Consider the following 26,530-nt stretch of genomic DNA (forward strand, 5'->3'; position numbering starts at 1 on the left):
GCGCCTCTGCGAGAATCAGGTGAGCGTTACAGAACGCAAAGCCTACCGCAAAACTCTCGCCCAGGCGCTATGGAAACCTCGGATACTGACCCCCTAGCCCGGTTACTTGGGGAACTAAGGGCAGAAGTGCATGCAGCTCGTCAGGAAACGAATGCTCTAAGAAGGGAACTAATTATTTCCAAGGAGAGAACAGACAATCTTGCTAGACAAGTGCTACAGTCACAAGCCGGACAGACCCCGTTACCCGCATCAGGGGCAAATCTTCCTTCAACATCCTCTATGAATCCAGTGCAGATCAACCTACCTGGGAATGTACCTCTGGCTCCGCCCGAACGATTTTCTGGTGACCCAAAGAGGTTTGCAGTATTTATCAATCAGTGCCGGTTGCACTTCTTATGCCGGCCAGCAGCCTTTCCAACTGATCAAGCAAAAGTAGCTTTTGTACTTTCGTACCTTAGTGGCAATGCGGCAGACTGGTCGATCCCTCTAGTTAATCAAGATGATCCGGTTCTCCATGATTTTCAAGCCTTTCAGCTTAGTATGGAAAAACTGTTCGCAAGACACTCACAGGGGCAGGCCTTGGACAATGAGCTTCTTTCGTTGCGACAGGGTAATCAAGACCTTTTGGCTTATATTGCATCTTTCAATAGACTAATAGTGGAAACTCAATGGCCTGAGGACAAAAGGATAACGCTGTTTTATAGAGGTCTACGTGGAGAGCTCAAAGACGTTTTAGCCCAAGTAGTGAATCCCCCACAAGACTGTTCGGATTATATAGACTTGGTCGTTCAAATAGATCACAGGCTGCAGAACAGGAAGGCCGATCGTTCCAAGTTTGATGCTCGAGTATTTTCCAAACCGCCAACTCCTTCCAAAGGAGTAGACTCCGGGGAACCCATGCAAATAGGGGGTCTGAAAGGTCCTCTAACACAAAGGGAGCGGGAAAGGAGGAAACAGTTGCAATTATGCCTATATTGCGGAAACTCAGGGCACTTTCTTCGAGACTGTCCGGTGAAACCTGCCAAGAAGGCAGTAGGAGCTGCAGTTACCAAAGTTACAAACTCTGAGCAGGGAAACGACCTCGCCCGACAAGAATAGAGGTCCTCTTGCCGAGCGTGAAAACCAGTTCCGTGACCTCGCATTTCGTGATACCTTTGGTCCTCATTAGCCCTGATAATCCGGATCGATTACATGCAATTGAAGCTTACGTCGACAGCGGTGCCATCGGCAATTATGTGGATCATGAAATGGTTTTGAGGATGAATCTAACTCTTTGTCCCAAGGCTGTAAAGGGCGTCATTACTACGGTGGATGGTACGGAGATAGCCTCCGGGCCAGTAACGCATACCACTCAAGAGGTGACGCTAGTAAGTCAAGATGGACACCATGAGAAGATCGTGTTCGATGTGATCAAGGCCCCTCAGTTTCAGATTATTCTAGGAATACCTTGGTTAGAGAAACACAATCCTCTGATCGATTGGCGAGCAAGAACGGTCCAGTTTCCAGAATGTGTCTCTACTTGTCACCCTCCACCTGGTGTTGCACTGGCCGCAATTTCTTCAGAGACTCCCCAGTTACCTCCCGAATACCTAGAATACCAAGATGTTTTCCGGAAGGATCAGGCTAACTCTCTACCTCCTCATAGGTCTTATGACTGCCAGATAGACCTGATACCTGGATCTACTCCTCCTTGTAGTAGAATTTATGCCCTCACCGAGCCTGAGAACCTTCACCTTCAACAATACCTGGATCAATACCTGGCAAATGGGTTTATTCGTCCTTCCAAGTCCCCTGCTTCTTCAGCTTTGTTCTTCGTTCCAAAAAAGGAAGGAGACCTTAGAACTTGTATCGATTATCGCTCCCTGAACCAGATCACCGTTAAGAATAGATATCCGTTACCTTTGATCCCTGAACTCCTGGACCAAGTCAGAAAAGCATGCATATATACAAAGCTGGATCTTAGAGGAGCTTACCACTTGGTACGAGTAAAAGAGGGCGATGAATGGAAGACGGCCTTCCGCACCAAGTATGGGCTATTTGAATATCAGGTCATGCCCTTCGGACTTTGCAATGCCCCGGCCGCCTTTCAATATTTTATGAACAATGTCCTCAGAGAGCTCATAGATGTATGTGTTGTTGTTTACATTGACAACATCCTCGTTTATTCTTCATCGGAATCTGAACATCGGAAACACGTGAAAATGGTCCTCGAAAGATTGCGTCAACACAAACTTTTCGCTAAGTTGGAAAAATGTGTTTTCAACGTGACTGAAGTTGAATTCTTGGGATTCATATTATCACCTGCCGGAGTGCGTATGGATTCAAAGAAGGTTGATGCAGTTCTCAAATGGCCATCACCATCCTCCGTAAAAGGTGTGCAAAGCATGTTAGGCTTCGCTAACTTTTACCGCAGGTTTATCCCCGAATTCTCTCGAATAGTCCAGCCCATCACTGCCTTGTTAAAGAAAAACAAACGTTTTGAATGGTCTACCGAGGCGGAACAAGCTTTCCAGGATTTGAAGACTAAATTTATCTCTGCACCAATCTTAAAACACCCTCGCCCCGAACTCCCCTACATCGTGGAAACTGATGCTTCAAGCCTTGCCATGGGGGCAGTCCTATCACAAAAGGACCCGGTAACCAATCAGTTGCATCCCGTGGCATTTTGGTCCCGCAAATTCTCGCCTCCTGAAATCAACTACACGATTACTGACAAGGAACTTCTGGCTATCAAGTCTGCCTTTAAGGCTTGGCGGCATTATCTGCTGGGGGCCCGACACACCGTTACTGTGATTACGGATCACCGAAACCTGCAATATTTGAAGACCGCAAAAGCCCAATCCTCTAGACAACTCCGTTGGGCATTATTCTTTGCCGAGTTTGACTTCATAATTACCTATCGACCTGAAACAAAGAACGGTAAAGCCGATGCCCTTTCTCGGATGGGAGTGGAAGAACACTTGGTCAACCCTAAACCTGTACCAATCATTCCCGAACAAAGAATTCTGGGTGTAATCGCCACAGAATCCATAGAGGAAGTTAAGGATAAAGCCAGGCAACTTGTAACTCCAGCAGACATACAGAATTGGCATCTGCAGGGAAAGGACTTTGCAGTAAAGGACAACTTATTGTATTTCCAAGAACGATTATACCTACCCAGCACAGATTTACAGAAAAAAGTAATCTCTTGTTATCACGACTCTTTAATGGAAGGTCATCCCGGTATAGCCAAGACCTCAGAAAAGATCAAGCGCTACTTCTGGTGGCCGTCTTGGAAAAAATATATCAGAGACTTTATAATGTCCTGTGGAGTATGCACCCAAAACAAGAGTCAAAAGGAAAGACCAGCAGGCCTCTTACGCCCTATTGACATCCCACCTCGCCCTTGGCATACGCTTTCTATGGACTTCATCACCGATCTACCTCCATGCTCCGGATACAATACGATTCTAGTAATCGTGGACTTATTCTCCAACATGGCGCATTTCATTCCGCTCAAAGGCTTGCCAACAGCAGCAACTCTGGCCCGAGAATTTCTCGAAAACATCGTCCGACTGCACGGTTTTCCTTCGGTTCTAATTTCGGATCGAGGTAGTCAATTTATTTCTCATTTTTGGCGAAGTTGCTGTCGGTCGGCTCAAATTGATGTGAGACTATCGACCAGACACCACCCTCAGACCGACGGACAAACCGAGAGGACCAATCAAACTCTGGAACAGTATTTACGCTGCATGCTGCAACAAACTGAAAAAACTTGGAAAGATATCCTTTGGATAGCCGAGTATGCCTACAATAACTCTGTCCATTCGGGAACTGGGAAAACCCCATTTTTTCTTTTGTACGGCAGTCACCCTCGAACCTCGGAGTTGGATCCCCTCCAAGATCTTGAAACACCAGCAGTAGACTACCTGCATTCTACCATCACCCAAGCCTTTAAGGAAGCTGTTTCTCACCTTCAAAGGGCTAAAGAACAATACAAGAAAGGAGCAGATCAACATCGGAAGGAAGCCCCTCACTATCAAGTAGGGGATCAAGTCTGGTTATCCACCAAATATCTATCTCTAAAAGGGCCACGCACATTCAACCCAAGATACCTTGGTCCCTATTCCATCACTACCATAGTAAACCCAGTAGCGGTCAAGTTGGACTTGCCCCCGCACATGAAGATACATCCAGTCTTCCACGTCTCTCTATTAAAACCCGTGCAACCTCAAACCCGACTAACCAAATCTCCAAAACCTATCCTAGTGGATGGAGAACTCGAGTTTGAAGTCAAAAGCATTCTGGACTCCAAGATCTCTAAATCTAAACTATTCTACCTAATTGACTGGAAAGGCTACGGCCCCCAAGAGAGATCCTGGGAACCTGCTGAATATGTCCACGCTCCTCGCCTAATCGAAAGATTTCACCGAACATTTCCTGACAAGCCAAAACCCCCGGAGAAGCCCGGTTTGGGAGGGGCCTTGAGGGGGGGTACTGTCATGATCTCTGCTTCCAAAAGGTCAGGGTTTTCCCAACTCCCTTGGAAGCAGATCCATAACCCAGGTTCCGAGTGCCAACCAGTCCCAATTGGGACCTTTTGGACCCAGTCCTGGTGCCAGTGGCACCAGGCTCATAAATATGCCCAGTCCCAGCGCTGGAAGCGCCGGGCTCATAATGCTTGGGTGGACTTACCTTCAGCAGACCATGCTGCTTACTTGCCTGCCAGTTGAGCCTCTGATCCTCTTCTGTTTGGAACTACTTTTCCTGTTGGGTGGGGCTGGAGCCACTCCCTAGATTCAGAACACTGGAACTCTTCTGGAAGGCAGGAACTCTTTTCTTACCAGGAACTCTTTTCTTACTTAGGCGTGGCTGTGGAAGGAGACACCTAAGCACTACAGGAGGCTATTTAAACCACACCCGGTGGATGAATCTTGCTTTGCGTTATTCTGCAACCTCTGCAGCAGAACGCTCATCGTGTCTTCTGCATCCGGTCCTGGGCCTAAGGAAAAAGGCTTACCATCCTGAATCCAGTCTTCAGCAACACCTATAAAGACAAGAAAGAACAGGTTAGCATTCCGGCATCTGAAAGGCAAAGGCTTACCATCCTGAATCCAGTCTTCAGCAACACCTATAAAGACAAGAAAGAACAGGTTAGCAGTCCGGCATCTGAAAGGCAAAGGCTTACCTACTCTTCGTGCGCTCCGGAGGTCTTCACACTGCATTCCGGCATCTGAAAGACAAAAGTTTACCAACTCTTCGCACGCTCCGGAGGCCTTCGGCGCTGCATCCCGCATCTGAAAGACAAAACAAGGTGCGTTTAAAGACATTGGGGAACTTTAATACTCACGTGCCATTACTCCTTTCCACATCTAATCCAGTGGGTATTCCGGCACCCTGCAGTCGCTCCGAACTCGTACCTGCAAAATAAAAAGACAGTTAGAGCGCATAGTGAAGCAGTCAACAAGCGCTTACTTACGTGCTTCCAGGCGCTTTTATTCATCACACGGGCTCCATCTTCAACTCACTTCAGCCCGTCATCCGCCATCGCCGGAACCCTGCAAAACAAGAGACATCATTACTAAAGACTTTAAAGACATTTGAATGACTCGAAACTTACCGTTCGTGCAGTAAACGACGGACAGCAGTCCTCTGAAGTCAAGAGGCCTGCGCTACCTATCCAGTGAAGAAACTGGTTACAGCACCCTGCCCCGAGGCAGATGGAGAGCTCGGCATTCACTTACCTAAGGTGAGAGCGTTAACCTTTGGGGGTCTACAGGAGAGGAGAAGAGGAAAGAGATAGGGACACCCCAATAACCCCAGTTCATTAACCCCATATTTTCTATCTGCAGACATCTTACTCTACACGTCAGGCATACAGTGCACAGAGGTCCAGCCCAAAGAGCCAACCGGGTGCTACACATCACCTTTGAAGATACGGTAGTCGCCCAGTCAAGACCGGCGCCTCTGCGAGAATCAGGTGAGCGTTACAGTGGGCACCTGAGGACTCCCAGGCTGAATTCCAGGTGGTCAAGAGGCACAAGCAATGTGCACCCAGGGATGCTCTGACCGAGGCACATGTCCCTGGGGCAGTGTTGTCATCTGCTGCCCCAAGTATACGGGTGTTGCCAACTGCATGGGCTGATGCAGCCAACACCACCCCGGCTGAGAGTCTGCCAGCCAGGACTGTTTTGGTCATAGACCTTGCCACAGCGGCTGTTGCTGCGCTGGGTCCTGTCAAGAGCACCCAGCAGCCACTGACGCAAGTCAGGCCTCCGTCCCGGTTCCACCTGCCACTCCCTTGGTTCAGTTCACCAGCGCCACTGCCCCTACTGATCAGGGCAGCATTTGCCAGTCAGGGTCCGGACCACTGCCCAAGAGGAGGAAGTTTGCTCCTGTGCAAGAGGCTGGGACTCCAGACACTGCTCTGGCCTCCGGCCTCCAGCACGTCGAGGAAGAAGCCTTTTCAACAGGCAGGAACTGGACTTCCTTGTGGGCAACGTGTCGGAAGACGAACGCAATATACTAGTGGACCCAAATTTCCATACTATGCCTGCCCAGCATTGGGCACACTGGCAGCATGTTGCAGATGGTGTTAGTGCATTCGGATATCAAGTGCACACAGCTCAGGACTGCAAAAAGCATTTGGATGACCTCCGACACTGTGCTAAGCAAAAGCGTGCCTCCAATTATGCCATGACTCAGGTTACTGGCAGTGGGACACCACCTGAGGAGGAAGAACTCATTCCGCACGAGGAGATCGCTGCAGAGTTCAGCCTGGCAGAATTGATCGAAGGAGTAGGAGAGATGCAGGATTATGATACCCCGTCCGGTCAGTGTTGTTGCGTGTTTGTCCAGCCCATGTGTTGTTTGCTTGTGTGATGTGTTGTGCTTGACTGCCACTACATGCTATGTGAACATGGTTCTCATGTGCGAGTCATTCAATGCTTCACAAATGCGTGCCTGTTGTGATGCATGCTGGACATGTGAAGCAGACGGGGACTGTCCTCATCACCACACATGCATCCTACTCATATGCTAGTCCCTCGGCTGTCCCTCCAGTCCATGTTCCAGCTCACTGACCTGTCTGCATGTAGCCTTGGGTGTCTTTCCTCTCAGCACTCGGACTATGTCATTGCATGACTGACTTGCATGTGTGTTCAGCCAGCATGCGGGTACTCCACATGGGCATGCTTCCTTCCCCCTCCACCTCCTGCAGCTCAATTTCACCATGGTGGGTAACATGTTGGACTACTGCAATGGCCTGTTCCACGCTCCTGTGTACATGCACAGTTCCCCCTATGAACCTGCCAGACACATACTGTGGGGTACATCCTTTGTCCTTGATGCAGAGTGTCTCACTCAGACTGTGCATATGGCAGATGCTCCCTGGGGACATGAGTGCCCATTCATGCTCCATGTGCATTCCATGCACATCCCTATGTGTCCTTGGCCGGATGATCATTGTAGTACGTGTCCGGGATTACATACATATCATGGCATTTGTTCATCCATTCGATGCTCACACATGTTTAGGGTGCCATTTCCTGTGTGGGGCACAGGCCTCCCCCTGTTGCAGGCCCCCTGACTCTGTTCAACTGGTGTAGTGCCTTCTGCATGAATGGGTGTACTACTGACGGTTCATCATGTGTCCTGCATACTGTCCCATTCTCATCTGCTGTGGTGTCAGTTGACTGAGATGATGCAATTGATGCTAGCCAACACTGTCTGCCAATACACAGTCCTCTGGCCAACCTTTCATTGCCATGCAATGCCTCCCTGCATTTTCGCTAATGGGGGCAGGGGGAGCAGGGGTTAACTGTAGCCATGCAACTCAATGCATGCACATTGCACATGATGGCTGAACTTGCCCTTCCATTGCTGTCATGTTAAGTGATTGACATCAAAACGTACTTGTTGATGTAGATTGTTGGTAAAGTACACATGTACTGCACTGCACCCACCCACTTCTGAGCCATGTTACACCGTTCTACATGCCTACTCACTGCTGCAATGTCAAAGTGACCTGGCATGTATGTTCAGATTTTCATCCCTTCACTGTTATAAAACGCACCAGTGGGTGTTTAGCAAAGTTGATTGGTCACTCTGTGGGCTATACTAACTGGTATAGCCCACAGATTGATTATAGCCTGCAAATCGGGTTGCAATTACCGTGGAGCTGCCTGCACGTGTGTATGTGTGTATGTGTACACTTGCACATACATCAAAGCAAGCAACGTACACCTTACAGTGTATTTGAACACTTTTACATATACATATGAAAGCAGCTTCAACGTTGTGTAGTGCAACATTGCATCTACTTACTTAGGTGTGTGTGAAAGTGTTTCTTTACACATGTGTTCTCAGCAGCATTTTTGTTAAATCACTAATATGTCGTTATTTTACGAAAATGCTGCTGAGATTTCAGCATTGCGCCCGTTATGTTCAACCGGCACAACCGTGAAGGTGCACTGTCGTGCACTACGAGTACGCCTAGGCCCACTTACCAATACTGGTGGAGCCTGGGCATGGTGATTTGACACACTGAATCATGTTTTTTGGCACATTCAATGCTCTAAGTGCTGACTCAGGCACTGAAGGGTGTGCTAGAAGCTTCATGTACTGGCCGCTCGGACCGTACTGGGCGTTATGGTCCCTTGCTTTGCTTGGGGCATTCACTATGTCTTCAGGGCCCATGATGCCCGGTATGGGCCAAGCTGCAGATCGATGAAGCTATATTGGTGATGATGATTTAGTGATGCATGTATACATGCATATTACATGTGTCATGGTGTGTTTTGATTCACTTGCAGCTTTGGCCATTTGGCTGTTCAAACATGCTTATGCTACATGCCATCTCTTTGTTGCCATCTGTCATTTCTGCCTGTGATATGTGCCTGCCATAGTTGGTGTGTGAATGAGGTTATGTACTACATTCAGTACATGTGTAGGCTTCGCAATTTACACGCATCCATTTCTGCTTTCGGGATGCCATTGCATATCAATGCCACTGGATGCATGCCGGAATTTGAGTTGTGTGTGACATATCTGCTTCATGTGTTGGCTGTCGATGTAGTGATGTCTATGTGTGTTTGGGTTTGGTTCTGCTGACATGTGTAGTCATGTTTGTTTTGTTCACGTTACAGGTGATGACGCAATGGAGCCAGAGGATGGTGATGTCATTCCAGACACAGGGTTGCTTTTACATCAGCAACCCGGCACAAGTGGGGGTAGTGGGGTGGTAGATCACGAGAACCCATTTGTGCTCCAGACCGTCATGTCCAGGGCTGGCAATCAGTCAAGCTCTGATGAACACTCTGAGCACAATGTTGAGTTGGATGCGATCATGACGATTCGTCGCGGGTGAGTGATCCTGATGTGGATGATCTTCTGTCCGCGACACCTGCACTGAGGGGCCAGACAGTGTTGGAATGTCTGCCTGTGCTGGTTCTGGATGCGCGGTCACACTCCACACCGACGGAGGGATGCAGTCCTGAAGCCATGGGCAGTGCCAATCCAGCGAGGACCACAGCTCCTTGGGTCCCGCAGGTAAAATGTCAGGCAACAGGTGGCCGTGCGCCACCGGGGAATACTGAGTGGGAGCATGCCATGTATGCAGGTTCAGAGCAACAAGGGGCAGCTATTGAGAATATTGTTCAAGGCATGGAAAGTGTGGACCAATCTATGCTCCCCCCTGATAGGCAGGTGGAGCTCCAGCAGCAGGCAACGCAGTCCACGTACCGTTCACTCAGGTTGGGCATGGCGGCCTTAGACAGGGCACGCTGGGCTGAAATGGTGTGTCTGCACAAAGCAATTTATGCTCAGGCAGAGGCACACAGGGAGGCCCTGAGGGAAGAACACCGATCCCTCAGATCTACTCTTGGTGTGCTCAACATGTCCCGTAGGCAGCAGTCAGAAGTGAGGATGGAGCAGCTTGAGAACACCATCTCGGCTGAGCTACGCTCATGCCGGGAGGTGCTCCAGATGTCATGTGAGGCCATGCAGGCAGAACTCTGCGTTACACATGCTACCTTGCAAGAGGAAGCATGCGTATCACGTGAGGTGCTGCATGCTGACCTACGTGCCAGTGCCACACAGGACCAGGCTTACCAGACCCGCATGCTTGCTGCCATGGAGGGGCAAGCTGCGGATAGGCGTGGTCAGGCAACTGTGCCACATCCTTATTCTGATTGTCATCCAGAGGGTGAGTAGGACAACGACTTATCTTCCACACAGGTCGGGCCGTGCAGGCTTTGAGCCCATGGAGTTTTTTTTTTAATCTCAACATCATCACATGTGGGTGTTGAGGTGCACCCTGTACCTTCCCCCTCCTGGGTGTCCCGCCACACTACACCCCCCCCCACCCCCGGGTCGTATGTGGCCATTTTTTTATTTTTTATTATATTGTTTGTCTATTGTGCATTCATGTGACAGTGTTTTGCTTTGTGGCTTTTGAAAGCAACCACTGTGTGTTCCAGCTGGGCCCATACAAGCTTGTCTCATGTATGTGTTTGTGGCTTGGGGTCCTGACACATATGACACTCCTGCTTCCCCTTTCCATGGGCTTGCAAGGATGGTTCGGTGTGACAGCAAATTACACAGGGGCATTGGACATTCGTCATATCTGTGGCCAGTCTGCAGTCCTACTTGTGTATACACCCCTAGTGGGGATTAAGGAGTTTTTCTCCACAGCATGTCTGCAATCAATTTTGGTGAGTATATTTTTGAACTGTGCTTTTTTTTTTTAAAGTTGATAGTGATGTTTTTCATTACTTGCCTGTCTATGTGCTTGATGCACTTCATGCTGTAGACGGTAGCCTGCACCCTTTAGCTGTCAAAGCCACACTGATGGTGGGAGCGTTCCGGGTGGTGACAATGTCAAGTTGGTACGTGTTAGGTTCATCCCCTGGAAATTGTGGCAAAGGTGGAAGCTTTAGGAATGTGATCCAACAACCACAACTCATGGTCCAGTCCTCACCTGAGATGGCCGCCTAGACTACTTCTATGCTCCGTTCTATTTGTACAGCATGTTGTATCTGTCTTTCCACTTGGACTTCGCTGCTGCGTTATGGCACAGTTTTCCTACTGGATTCTAGCTCTTTTACTCATTTTGCAGACTCTGGTGCCTTTGGTCCCTGTTTTTCTTCCTGCTACTGTTCTTGTTGCAGATCTGTCCGCCCGTCTCTCGGCCAGTTTTTTCCGCTTACTCGACCGCTGCCTTGGTTAGCCTCGGTACACTTATGTACCACAGAATCTTTCTCACTCTCTCTCTGTCTCACTCCTTCAATCGGTACACTTCTATACCACTGCATCTTTCTCTCTCTCCCTCCTATCTTTCATCTATTACATACATACCTTTATGTTGACTTCGGCCTTTTACCAAAGCTATTCAACTGTTCTGGCTCTTAAATTGCTGTCAGCTGTTTCCGGCGATCGCGCGTTCACTCTGCCTTTCCGGACTTGTGCTGTCTCTGCCTTTCTCTGTTCACACTATCAAGGATTGATTTGGTTTCAGGACTACCATCCAGTTGTGCCAGCCTCCTTGGTTATTTTCTACTCAAGTTTCAGCTCTACCCATCAGTTGTGGCATCCTCATTGATTATTGCCTACTCAAGTTCCTACCCATCCTGTTGAACCATTCTACAACTGTGCAACCTTGGAGGTTATTCTATAATTCAGCTTGGACATTTACTTGCCCATATTCTACAACTTCAAGTCATCTACTGGAGACTCTTCCAGTGTTTTTTGGTGCCTTGAGGCTTTTTCCCTGGTTTGGGGGTTTGGCTCCTTGGAGTTCTCTGCACTTTGGTTTTTTTACCGGTCAAGGTGGCCTCTGAGGGAGCTAGCCCCTATTTACACAAAAGGAAGAATAAGAAAACCAAGGAGAAGGGGGACCCTGAAGCCAGGTAGGTCAAGGTGAGGAGGAAATGAGGGAGGGGCTTTCATTGTCTGACAGTACGCTTGGGCTGCAGTAATTGGTCACTGTCTGATATTGTCAATGTGGGGTACTATGTACATGATGTGTTCTGCTGGTCAATGGATGTTCGTGTGTTGGGTTTACTTTTCAGGTGTCAAAGGATTGGTGTGGTTTGACACACTGGGGTGTCCACATGGGCAATGTTCACATGTGATGTGTACAGGACACTGAGGGTCACTTCATTTCACATGCATGTATTGAGTGCATGTCCCTACTGACACACACACTTACACAACGCACCACCACACATACAACCACCAATCCATGCCCACACGTGCACACAGATTATCTTCTCTGCCATGCTGTGTCCCTGCAGCGCATGATCACTTACAATTTTCGGATTGTGTACATGCGTCTCTGGGTAATTTTTGTTGCTTGTCCTTTTTATATGATCCTCAAGGTGTATCCCCAACACAATGGACACTCACTGTGCTGTCTGCTGAGCGGTGTGTTGCAGGGGACACACACAGCACACGGTTTTGGGATTTGCGGATTTGGTTTGCCCAATGTGCATGCCAACAGGCATTCTGTCTTTTGTTGATGGTACCGCTGGTGGCTTGCATTTGTGTATGACTTTGTAGGTGTGGGAGGTTGTTGGTCAGTCATTTCATCTGATTCCATGTCCGGTGTGATTGTCTCAGGACTGTTTCCATTTATCACGTGGCACTTTGTGACTAATTTGTCATGTCTTGTGCATTTGGTTTGCTCTTTTGCTGTTGCATGCCATGTCATGGTGTGGCCGACGAGGGTCATGGGGGTTGGGTGGGTTTGGGTGTCATACCAGTGATTTTCATGGCCTCTTTTGCAGGGGGTGGTGGGATATGCACCTAGCATGTGTTCCTTTTGGTCACACTGAATTGGTTATGTTTAAGTAGCTAGGGATGTACACAATGTAGCACTTCTGTGGAAACATTCTCAGGGTGTTAAGGTTGTGACAGTTGACTGTCTCTTTGTCATCATTGATTGTCACCTGGTATGTGCCAGGCCTGTGTGCACTCCGCAGGGGTGGGAGTTTATGTGAAAAATGTGGCCACAAACTGGGTCCGGGCTGCCTCGCCATGTGCCCTTTTCCCTCCCATGCGCAGTGCCTGTGCGTGTGGTTGGGGATGTTGGGACACCACCATGTCCACCGCATGTCGTGTTTTTTGTTTTTCATGTGTAGTAACATTGTGCAGGACACATGCTGCCACAATGATCCTGCACACTACTGGGGGTGCATATAGTAGCTGCCCGCCAGAGCGGTCAAGGGAGCGGAAGCGTGACTTGAGCACTCCGAATGTGCGCTTCACTATGGCCCTGGTTGCAATATGGGCTGCGTTGTATTTTACCTGGGGTGGTGTTGTGGGGTTCCGTATGGGCGTCATCATGTGGGTGCTCAGAGGGTAGGCACTGTCCCCTGGGGAGGTGATGATGGTTGTCATTAGTTGGGTTTGTGTATTTGTCTGTGTGTGACATGCATGCATGTGCACAGACATTTCTACTCACTAATGAGACATGTGTTGCCATGCTTCTCAGCTTCCAGGGCCCGGCTCAGGGCGGACATTCTGTACATGAAACTGTCATGGGTAGACCCAGGATAGTTTGCATAGACAGAGGTGATGATTCCATGGGCATCGCATGCAACCTGTACGTTCATGGAATGCCAGTTCTTGCGGTTGTGGTAAATGTTCTCAGTGGCCCTAGGTGGGTGTAAGGCCACATGGGTGCAATCTATGGCACCAAGCAATTTGGGGAAGTGTGCCACCCTGTAAAAGTCCTGGACCACAGCCTGCCTTTCTGCGGGTGTTCTTGGCATGTATATGTGCCTGCGGACTGAGGGATGCGCAGTCATGATTGGCAACACCTGGTGTAGGCTGTGAGACGCCCCTAACTATGGCAGTTGTCCTCTGAAATGACCCAGTCGCCAAAAAATGCAGGACATTGAGCATCTTTTCCAAGGGGCTCAGTGCTTGAGAGCACAAGGTGGGTGATGTGAGGTCATCCTCCCACTCAGTGACCAGGTCTAGGATAATATGAGGTGGAAACCTATACCTGCCATAGACCTCCTCATCAGGCATCCCAAAAAGGCTGGACCTGGGCAAAGAAATGTGGGGCCTGGCTATTCTCCTCTGCTGTGTCCCACGATCACTGCTGCGAGAAATGGGACATTCATCGTAGCTGTATATGCTTGTTTGTTGTTTGCGCGCAATTTTAAACTGCGCGGGGGCGCTTCCACTTGCCTCGTGTGGCAGACGTGTTTACGCCTGTGCATGTATTTTGGTGTGCGTGGGTTTTCCCTATTCGAATCCATGAATACGTGTTGTTTGCATGCGTGTGGGCATTCCATGTATTTCCCAGCAGTGCTTCCCCAGTTACGCCCTCATTTTCATGCGTTGTTCCCCATTCCGCGTGTTCCGCCCCCTTTTTGGTGTGTGCGCTACACGTTTTGTGCTTTCACTGTGCGCGTCGCGCACATCGTTTGGGATGTCGCAGTGACGTGTAAGGTAGGCACGGATTTGGCGCAGCTCCCAGGAAAAACACGCACACATACTTCCATGAATAGCTTGAGCTGGATTTTTCTTGCTTGCGCCACCGATTTTGGCGCACAATTATTCCATGAATCGGCCCCAAAGTATCCTAAGCACTTGAAAAGGTCGAATTAGCAAACAAGAAGCAGAATTCCTGATAGGGGACAAAACTCAAGACTCCACTTTCTACACATTGCCCTAAATCCACAAATCTGTGACTGATCCCCAAGGGCGACTCATCGTCTCAGGGATATCATCTATACTGGAGCCTCTTTTCAAAATGTTCTAATTACTTCTTAAACCCCTTGGTCCAGAAAATGATTCCAGAGGTTTACTGCAGAAGGTACTGCTGTTTGTATGCACAGGTCATGACCTGATATTTATTTTTTATAAAGCGCAAAGATCCAGGCCCAGGGGCAACCGGGCGCATACTCTTGAAAACATGTTACAGCAAGTAATTACATTAAGTACATTACTTGCAGAATTAATTAATTACAAAGAAATTACACACAATATACGGTAATATACCGAGATGTACAGAACGAGTACCATAGCAGATTGTAGTGTAAGTACAGTGAGGTGTATAAGCATGACCTAAAACACACAAGATGGACGAGATGATGTGTGTAGTGTGAGGCGGGCAGACAGGTAAGGTGGGGCATTGTTGTTAAGACATTTGTGAGTCAAGGCTAGCGTTTTCAGGGAAATTCTTTGTTTTACCGGGAGCCAACGTGGGTCCGATCTGACAGAGGAGATATGGGAACGTCTCTGGATGTTTAAGGCTGCCCTTAAGGCATTGTTTTGTACAGTTTGCAGTTTATTGAGGTTAGACTGGCTAGTCCCTAGCTAAAGAGCACTGCGTCAATTTTGGCCATGACGAGAGTTCTGGTGAGGGCGATGCAATTGGTCGAGTTAAGGAAGGGTCTACAAGCGGTGATAAGTTTGCAAGTATAGGCAGATGCTGACCTAACTGCGTTTGTTTGTCTGTTCAAGGAAAGCGTGGAGTCAAGATAGGCGCCTAGGGTCTTGGTGTCTTTGGAGACCTTAATATCATTGCCGTCGATGGTGAATGAATTGTAGGTCTGATCTAGTTTAAGCCGATGGTTGGAACCTAGAAGTAGGAGCTCGGTTTTATCATCATTAAGGCAGAGTTCATGATGTGCCATCCAAGCCTGAATGACCGAGTAGACATCATTGAGGACTTTGGTGTCAGCTGTGTAGTCTCCCGTGATAGGGATGAGTATCTGGGTGTCATCCGCGTAGTTGGTGTTGGAGACACCCAGATAGTCAAGCACGTCGAAGAGGGGCTTAGTGAATACGTTATACAACGTAGGGGATACACATGATCCTTGAGGAACGCCACAGTGAATGGGGGAGGGGTCAGCTGATGCCGTAGGAGAGACGACTCTCACAGATCTATTGCTCAGGAATGAGTGGATCCATGCATTGGCAAAGTCAGTGAAATGGGCTGCGGATTTAAGATGTTGGCATAGTATTTGGTGGTTGACCAAATCAAAAGCCGCAGAAATATCGAGGAGAAGGAGAAGGGCTAACTTCCCATTGTCCTTTAGTGTATCCATCTGCGTTTTTAAATCAATCAAAGCTGATTCTGTGCCGTGTTTAGGGCGGAATCCTGATTGTCTCAAGCCCAGAAGATTGTTTAGTTCGAGGTAATCCTGAATCTGCAGGTAAGCTGCACGGTCCAAGATCTTAAGCAAGAATGGGACTGTTGTGATTGGTCTGAAGTTAGTTGGGATGTTAGGGTCAAGGGTAGGTTTTTTGAGGAGTGGGATAACCCAGGCATCCTTTAGGTTATCCGGGACAATCCCTGTCTTGAAAGAAGCATGTATGAAGGCTGTAATGAAAGGGGCTAATTCATGAGATGCTTCCTTGATAATGGGTGCTGGGCTATTATCTCCGTTGGTTGCTTAATTACTTTTATTGCATTTTGGAAGTTGCTATTCTTTGAGGCTTTTGCCTGACAGGTGACTGGGGACCATTAATTTGACTTGCACACATTTTGATTACGTTATATTTTTGTTTGCCTTATATTTTATTTTGTATTACTATTCATTCCCTGTATCCCGATCTGTCAGACGGGGGGTCCCTGGCCTCCCATGACTTTGGGGGCTCGTCCCCGAATGTCAGTCTATTTATTTCTGACCCGCATGCAGGTCTTTCTTCTCTGCCGAATGGCAGTTCCTTTGGGATTGGCCCACAGCGATAGCATGTGTCATAACATGTATACCTTCTGCTGGCAACGCAGTGGACGAGGGCAGCAGGCTTACCTTGTACGCACCAAAGTCTAGCCTTACAGTGCTCGTCCGTGTGCAGGAAGGGCACATTATTATGCCTCTAAATTCTCTCAATACACCAAAGCTGATCAGTGAGGGGATACTCCATACCGCAGCTCCCGAGACAGTGTTTCCCATTGGGTTTAAGCTGTCTCGTCAGGTGAGTGCCTCCAAAATGGGATGCATAGTTGCGTTCTAATTAATACCTCTTGCATTGATCGTCTATCTGATCATGATTTTGACATTCTTTGCGAAACCGAGATCTGGTTCAGAGATTCCTCTGGCCGTCGATGGTCCTGGCCCTTCCTGACATCTGACATCCTACATCTAGATCATAGTTCGGGCCACCCAGGTGGTGGGGTCGCAGTCATCTTTAAATCAATTATTTCCATTTTGATGGTCCCTCTATCCCATAACATTAAAATTGAGGCCCTACTTGTTCAATCTAATATGTCAACCACATGCACTGTGGACATAGTCATAGAATATCGCCCTCTGGGCAATGACTCAAAATCCTTTGAGCAGTTTTCTGATCTTAAATGTAGCCTCTATAATAATTATTCTAACCTGATCATTGTGGGTGATTTTAAGATTAAGTGTAATGCCTCGATCTCGCCCACAGCTGCTCAATTCTTTGAGAGCTTGTTGGATTTGGGGTTGAAGCAACACGTTATGGAACACACCCATCAATAAGGCAACACTTTAAACCTCAACTGATTCATTCATTTTTATCACCACTGCCTTTCAAATTGTATGGTCCGACCACTTAATGGTGCCATTCCATATATTGTATGTGGATGATAAAGGATTTGAAGCCCCCCAAATATATCTCTCTTTGTTGTTGCAGGTATTTTGATCTGTGGCTGATACTTTAGCTTCACTTAAAGGCATCAGAACCCACATTCGACCATCTGAGCCATGGTTAATGCATGATCTCGGGGCCTTCTGAATCTAAAGGAGACAAGAGGAATACACATGGTGCACCACCTATGAGCAGTGCAACGAGGCATTGCTGACTCTGCTCTCTAAGCAATATCATCAGGGTATCCATACTGCCAAATGTACCTTTTATACTCATAAGGTTGAAACAGTCTTAAATCATTCCAGGGAAACTTTTCCCTGGTGAGGTTGCTTTCTTAAAAGAATACACATACTGCAGGGGCAGCCCCAACGTCATTGTTCTGTAACAACATATCTAATTTCTTCATCACCAAGATTGAGGACATACAAAACATTATTCAGCCCACATGCTCTAGTATCAACTGTGCTACTTTGACTACACAGGAGATCATTTCCCCTCACTCCTGGTAATCTTTTCCTGCTTTTACTCCGGAGGCAATACGATCTACCACCAGTGGCCTGAAATTGGTGCCCCCCACCTTACCGCTTCCTCCTTCGGGTATTCAAGGCCATTATGTCACAGATTTTACATGGGCGTCACAAAGCTGTGAATGCCTCCTGCTCGTCTGGTACTATTCCAGTGGAACTAAAACAGGCACTTGTTATTTCCCTCCGTAAGAAGTCTGCACGTGACCCCACAATCCCGGCCGACTTCTATCCTATCTCACTTCTTCCTTTCCTCATGAAACATCTTGAATCTCTGATCTCACCTATTCTTAGCTCCTTCTTCGAAACTACTATTTTGCTCCCTATTAGTCATGCTGTTGGGTAGGTCGAGGCACAGAGAGTGTGAAGGAGTCAGTAATGGATGACCTAACCAGTGTGGTGGATCAGGGAGTAGTGATTTTATTAGATCTATCGGAAGCTTTCAACCACTCCCTCCTGTTGCACTGCTTGGCTTTGGCAGGATATAGCTGGCCCAGTTCTATCTTGGTTTGCCTCCTTTCTAATCGACAGGTCTCAGTCTCTTTTTCATCCCCTTTCCGCTGTGCATCTTGTTCTCTCTCTTGCGGGGTCCCCCAGGGATCTGCCTTGTCTCCCATATTATTCGATGTCTATGTGCATCCAGTTGTTCATCTCATCCACTCCCACGGCCTCTGCTGTTAGTCGTATGCCAACAACACCCAGATTAATGTCTGGCTGGATTTGAAAGAATCTGGGAGTGTCTGGAGGCTGTGGGTTTTTGGATGGGTGAGAATTGGCTAAAGCTCAATGTACACAAGGGGGTGCTCCTGGTTGTTGCCACTGCTTCTATTCCCTCTGTTTCTTCCCTGTGGACCGCCACTTGTTTGCCTCCTGTGCGGGGGGTTTCTCCTGTGAGAGTTGCAGTAGCCAAAAACCTTGGTGTCAAGATGTCTGTGTCTCTTTCTATGGGGACACAGGTTAGCTACATTTGTCAGACAGGGCAATGCCACCTGAGGATTCTTCAAATAGTCCTTGGCTACCTTCCGCTCACCTGTGGATACAGGTGTAGACGTACAGTCAGACATCCTCTCTCCAAGCTCCGCCCCTATGTTGCCTATATTTTAGGAACCAGAGATGACAACATGTGTAGTTCCAGTCAGTGTACCAATACTGCAGAGAACCTTCGAGACAAGATATCCATTGAGGAAACCCTATCTAAATGGACGGAGACATAGCACTCTTTTGGATGAAGTGCCGGAGGAAATTTGTATTTGAATACAGAAAGGAGCTTGATGACATCACATTAAAGGGAGTTGACGAATCAGAAAGCTGGATGGAGAGAAGAAACATAACAAGTATTCTCTAAAGACTTAAAGGATAGACGGTACAGATGAGCAACATTTCGTGCTCAAGATGAAGATGCTCAGTCTATAGAAACACTGATGAATATGCAAATCAGTTTACACGTGTACAGTTGGAAACGCAAGTAGGAAAAAGTATTCTCAAGGCTGGCTACATAGTGAATTAGATTGCGGCGATGTGCCAATGTATATACATAGGAATGAATATTACCTGGATGTTCCACACGCACTTTAGCAGGCCTGAAAATCCATGAACAAGAAAAAGACTTTCAAATGAGTGGTGCAGTTGGAAATAACTGATGGCATGGCAAGTTCCAGAGACGATTTGCCTGGCAAAAAAAGACCACAGTGTAACTGATGCCTGTCAAGAAAGTTACAACGAATTTGAGAAAGGAACACGCTCTTGTTTGAAGTAGTATGAAAAAACAGTTAAGTTTTCTACAGGTCATCATTTAAAAGGATTAAATACTGCAAAAAGAGTGGTATTTAAGACACATTGGATGCAATCAGAATAGCTTGGGCAAGCTGTACCGAAACAAAAAGACACAGTGAAGCTGTCCTCCCTTTATTTCCCAGACAAAGTCCACAGCTACAAGGCCAAGTTCAAAAGCTAATTGGTAACAAACTGAAGGAGTGTTGACAGAGAGTGGGTTAATTTGAGGGGAGGCATGATCACGCCGAGCTTCCATGCACCCGGGATGGTAGCCTGCATACTGCTAGCGTGAGGAATATTCCAGAAGGCTACAAGGCTGCCAAACCAATCATAGTGGGCCCTATAATGAAGAGGCCTATAGTATGAAGACCCAATTAATGATTGTGTATTTAGTGACGCCAATAGTGACCAGTTGTTGGGGGTGGGTTCAGAGCCCACCTGACTTAAGTACCCAATCATAACCAGTGGCTATATAGAACCTATACTTAGATGTTAACGGAGAGCCAACTATGGGTGCCCATAGGTTTTGTAGTTTGCCACATAATATGATGTCAGCAGTGACACATGTTTGTTATAAAAGAACAGTTTTTTGTTAAATGCTTTGAGATTGAGCTGTGAACCATTGGATGATGCCCGTTGTACTCCCTGTTTTAGATAATTGATATTGAAACAGAAACGCACTTTGCCAACTTCCTGAGTCGTTTTAATTATTGATGTTTGAGTAACTTCTGCATCCCCATCCACCTCTGAGTATTGCTACCTCGTCTTAAAGGGCTCTTGGGAATAAGAGTTCACAGGTGGTGGCCTCCTTAGTACTCAGTCGTATTGACTACTGCAATGCTCTTTTTCTGGCTCAGCCTTTTTTTTCTCATACAGCGGCTGAAACTGCTTCAAGCAGCACAAGTGGCTACCGGGTCTCCTGATGGTGCTCTCAACTCCGCCAATATTATGGTCCCTCCATTGGCCTCCAGTCACTAAGAGGGTTGTGTTCAAATCTTTGTGTATCGTTCACTGGGCATTTTATGGGCCCCCACTTTTCCCCTTCCCCCTCCCCTGCACTTGCGCAATCTCAATGTCACCTGGCCTAGTAAGATCGCTGTCTCTGTCTTCCCTCTGTTCCCCCTTCCTTGCCTCGTCGTGCCTTGAAACACTTTGTATAGGTGCGTAATAAATGCCATATCATATCGTATCACTTCATATCATCTGTCTCTCTGTTCTCCTGCTCTGGTTTAGCGCCAAGATGTCTTTGGGCAAACATGCACTGTATAAATACTCATAACATAACATAATACACATTTAGAAAAAGAACCTTTGAACTACAGCATCACAATTATTATTTGTCTTGTCATAGAGTCCCTGTACACAAAAATAACACAACAGGCCGAGCTCAAAATGATAGAACAATGTCTAAATAGGCAAGATTTGTTACCAGTCCCTAAATCTTTTCTGCTGTGTTACATTAAAACAGCCCTAAACTAAAACTACTTTCAATGTCTTAATGTTTTCTATAAACATATAGAGGGACCAGCCATGGGGTTAGCCGTGGCCGTAGTTCAGCTAATCTTTACATTGAGGTGTCTGATGTTTTAGTTATTTATGCTGAACACAATCCCTTTCGTATCCAAATTCAGCAATGGCTTTGTTACATTGATGATATTTTCATCATTTGGACTGGGGTTTTAAAATTTGCCAAAGACTTTTTAGAATGGATACATTAACAAAACTGCTTCCCCAGATGTACACATACAAGGAGCAATGCAGAAGTTAATTTCCTAGCTCTTACGATGTATGTAAACAACTGGAAACTGAAGGTCAGACCATACCACAAACCTATTGATATGGACCTACCAAAAAGAGGCACACAACTTAAAAAATGAACTCTAGTCAAGAGGCTAGCCTAAAAAATGGGTTAAAGATTCATCCAGAAGAGCTCTTTATTATGATAGGTATGTACTGTTAAACCCAGCACCTAAAACAACTTCAGATGATACACTAGTAAGGGTAACTAAGTTTTCGAATATGTCCAGTAAAATCAAGGGTATCATCAAAAATATCTGGAAAAAGTGTTATAAGAAATCCACATTTGAATTCCATTCTCCAATTTTTGCATTCAAGAAAAGTATCACTACAGGTTTGTTGATCACGAAATATGACATCAAAGATAAACCCCTGTCCACTAAATCAATCACAGAGGTGTGGGGTTTGAATCCCTTGAAATATTATCACCCCTATAGTAAATGTACTATTTGCAGACAAAAAATTGTGCATTGATAGACATTGGTTTACCACAATTATGGAACAAAGATGATCTAATTGTGACATAACAACTGTAAAGTATATGATTCAGTGTCCTTGTGGATTGAGATACTTTTGCAAAACTAAACTCAAAGTGAAAACTTGCACGATAGAGCACAGGAGATGTCTGACAAATAACATTGAAACTACCCGCATGGCAAAACATTTTTTACCAGCAGGACATAAATTAAATTAATTCTTCTGGACTGTTGTCCCTAAAGTAAAAGGAAGGAAACACACGCATATAGATTTGAAATTACAAAAACTGGAACAAAAATGTATTTTCCAGTCTAAAAGCCATACATATGGACCGAATGAGCAACTTGAAAGGCAGAAGGGACTCTAATTATGTTCTGAAACCTTGTACTTTGTTTGTTTGTTTATTTGTAGGGCGCACCAAACCCTTAGGTAACTGGGCACACAGCATGGCGAGAATACTTAGAGCTTAGTTACAGGTATAGACAGATACAGAGAATACTTGAAAGCTTAGTTACACATGTTGACAGGTACAGGTAGAAGGCAAACAAGTAATCATACAGTTGCAGTCATTGGTCTAGTGGTCATTGAGGCGTAACCAAGTGTGGGTGTTGTGTCTGAAGTTGTAGTAAGACTGATCCCTTCTTTAAAGATAAACTTTCCCTGTTCATCTTTGAATGAGATGTCTCTGTCCTGCTTGTGCGAATTCTATGTGTAGTACATACAAGAAGAAGTTCTCCATCTTGGATGACTCTCCCTTTTAACAGTAAAATTGTATTTATGTGAACCATAGGTTTTTATAAAAACATTGTTTTACTTCAGACATGGAGGTTATATTTATCACAATGTGATTTCATGACCAAGAAGCAGGACAGCCAGGCACTTGCCTATTTCCAATTCTGTAGGCTGTTAATACACATACATGGACATCTACTCTTCTTCCACAAGGAATACATACATTTTTTAACACCCCAGTTAAATTGTTATTTTTTTCTCCCATCTGTTATGGGTGATGATGTCCACCTCTGATGTTGTTCAATTACACATATGATACAACATCATGAGATAATCACGCATGTATACAGGATTACCTCATCACATAGGCACTCATGCTGTATTTAATTGTGGTGAACCATGCACCCTGTTCAGCTTGTTTGAGTTAAGACCACACTACAAAGAAGGTCTGTGGAAGTGGGAGGCAGGCCAAAATGGGAGGCCGTGAGGGAGACCACAGGCAGGACCACAGTTTTGGGCAAGGAAGTTAAAAGACCCCGGCGAGGGTGCCTTGTCTATGTGGACTGGGTCCCCCCTTCGCAATAACAGGCAGGCTACACAGAAAAGTGGGAAAAGAAAAGAAGGCACAACAGTCTTTGCATAAATCAGGAACTGATTTTTTACAGGCAGGCACACTGGACACAGGTGATTGTCTGTACTTGGCTATGGACTCACGGTAGGGCATTGATATCAGGCATGCTAGCTAGGCACACCCACTGGCATAGATCCTGGGGGCCTGGGAGTATCTTTGGATGCAGGGGGTGAAGGGAACCCAAGGGAAGAAAGGAAGGGTTCCAAAGGGAGTGGGAATGGGAGCAGGGGGGCTGGTCGAGACAGTGAGGGCTGTGCTTAGAGCAGCCAATCACCTCACGCTGCTACCATCCATAGTCCTCGAAAATTACATTTCCCAGCATGTGCTGTTGTTTTTTTCTATTCATTGCCGGGAAACTAACGCCGGCGCATTTGGGCTGGTCTGTGTTGGTCCGCGTCAGTTGCACATCGGCTAAGCATTTCCTCATTTCACCCGTGGTTTTGGCAGACACACAGTAAACTCTTTTTGACTACAGCTTTGACACTTTTGTTTCCAAGGGCCTCCAGGAGAATCCATGGATTTCCCTAGACATCACTAGCCGTGGCACAAGGAACATCAAGCAGTGCCAGTAACGCCCCCAACACACCCCCACGTACAGTAAAAAGCAAGTAAAATGCCAAACACAGTGCAAGCCCCCACACCATCCCAGGACCAGTTTACAGCCCCCCCAGCCAAATCGTGTGAAAACTTCATGCAAACGGGGTATGTGCTTAGTTTCCATGTGATTTGGCTGGGATGCGTACGGGGTACGCAGTGATTTCGACATGATTTTCTGGGGTGCGGATGAGGTATGCACTGAGTTCCCATGCGATTTGACTGGTGTGCGGAAGGGTACACGCTGAGTTTTCACGCAATTTGGCTGGGGTGCGGACGGGGTAGGCACTGAGTTTCCATGTGATTTGGCTGGTGTGCGGACGGGGTAGGCACTGAGTTTCCACGTGATTTGGCTGGGGCACTCGGCACGTACCCCGTCCGCACCACAGAAAATCGTGTGAAAAATCACTGCGTACCCCGTCCGCACCCCAGAAAATCATGTGCAAAATCACTGCGTACCCTGAACGCACCCCAGCCAAATCACATTTCTCCAAAACACGCGACACCCACACAAATCCACAGGAAGCAAACCCCCCCTAATGGGACACCCACACCCGAGCCCCCATCACCCCTCCCACCACCCTGCAGGCAGCCCCCACTACATGGCACACCCCCAGCCTCCATCACCACAGCCCGCAGGCATCCTCTCCACATGTGACACCCCCAGCCCCATCACCTGAGCCCGCAGACATCCGCTGACACATGGGACACCCCAGCCTCCATCACCCGAACCCACAGGCATCCCCCGCCATATGGGACACCGCAGCCCCCATCACCACAGCCTGCAGGAATCTCCCACTACATGGGACACACCACCCCCCATCACCCGAGTCACAGGCATCCCCGGCCACATGGGACACCCCAGCCAACATCACCTGAGCCCACAGGCATCCCCCGCCACATGGGACACCCCAGCCCCCATCACCACAGCCTACAGGCACCCCCTGCCCACATGGGAAACCCCCAGCCCCCATCATTCGAGCCCACAGGTATCCCCTGCCACATGGGACACCCAGCCCCCATCACCCAAGCCCGCAGGCATCCCCCGCCACATGGGACACCCTCAGCCCCCATCACCCGAGCCTGCAGGCATCCCCCGCCACATGGGACACCCCAGCCCCCATCACCACTACCCGCAGGCATCCCCTGCCACATGGGAATCCCCAGCCCCCATCACCACAGCCCACAGGCATCCCCCTTTGCATGGGACACCCCAGCCCCCATCACCTAAGCCCACAGGCATCCCCCACCACATGGGATGCCCCCTTCCCCATCACCACAGCCCGCAGGCATCCTCTCCACATGTGACACCCCCAGCCCCATCACCTGAGCCCGCAGACATCCGCTGACGCATGGGACACCCCAGCCCCCATCACCTGAACCCACAGGCATCCCCCACCACATTGGACACCGCAGCCCCCATCACCACAGCCCGCAGGAATCTCCCACTACATGGGACACACAAGCCCCATCACCCAAGTCACAGGCATCCCCTGCCACATGGGACACCCCCGGCCCCCATCATCACAGCCTGCAGGCTTCCCCACTACATCGGACACCCCAGCCCCCATCACCCGAGCCACAGGCATCCCCCGCCACATGGGACACACCAGCCCCATCCCCGAGCCCGTAAACAGCCCCCGCCACATGGGATACCCCCAGCCCACATCACCACAGCCCACAGGCATATCCCACCACATGAGACACCCCAGCCCCCATCACCCAAGCCTGCCGGTAGCCCCCGCCACAAAGGACACCCCAGCCCCCAGCACCGCAGCCATCCCCTGCCACATGGGCAACCCCCAGCCCCCATCACCCGAGCCTGCAGGCATCCCCTGCCACATGGGGCACCGCAGCCTCATCACCCGAGCCCGCAGACAGCCCCGCCACATGGGACACCGCCCGCCCCCATCACCCAGGCCAGCAGCATCCCCTGCCACATGGGACACCCCAGCCCCCATCACCTCAGACGGCCATCTGCAGGCAGCCTGCTCCAGACTGGACATCGCCTGCATGCTGGATACTGACATAGTGTCACACGTTCACTCCATTGATGGCATGTTCAGGAATTAGTTTGCTGTTTAGGGACACCACCCTTAGCCTCCTGTCCACAATATATCCTGCAAACACCAAAAAAAACATACACCTGGCCCACAAGCTTCAGTGTCCCAGCTGATCATACGCAAAAAGAAAATTAAATCACAAGATGGACAAATGATTCGAAAATTAGTGACAGGCAAAATCCAATGGGTAGTGCCTTTGTCATTTCGGGGATTGATGTTACGTCATGCCCAAAATGCCATAACTGCAGGACACAGAGGTTCACAAAAACTTTGAACATTTTAAAAGATTATGTCTATTGTCTATTGGCCACACATGTCCCAAGATGTTGAGCTCTACACCAGAGGGTGTTTAGTTTGTGCACAGTTTCAACCTGCATCAC

Source organism: Ambystoma mexicanum, chromosome 12 (genome assembly GCF_040938575.1).
Source record: "Ambystoma mexicanum isolate Mex_15411 chromosome 12, UKY_AmexF1_1, whole genome shotgun sequence".
NCBI lineage: Eukaryota > Metazoa > Chordata > Amphibia > Caudata > Ambystomatidae > Ambystoma > Ambystoma mexicanum.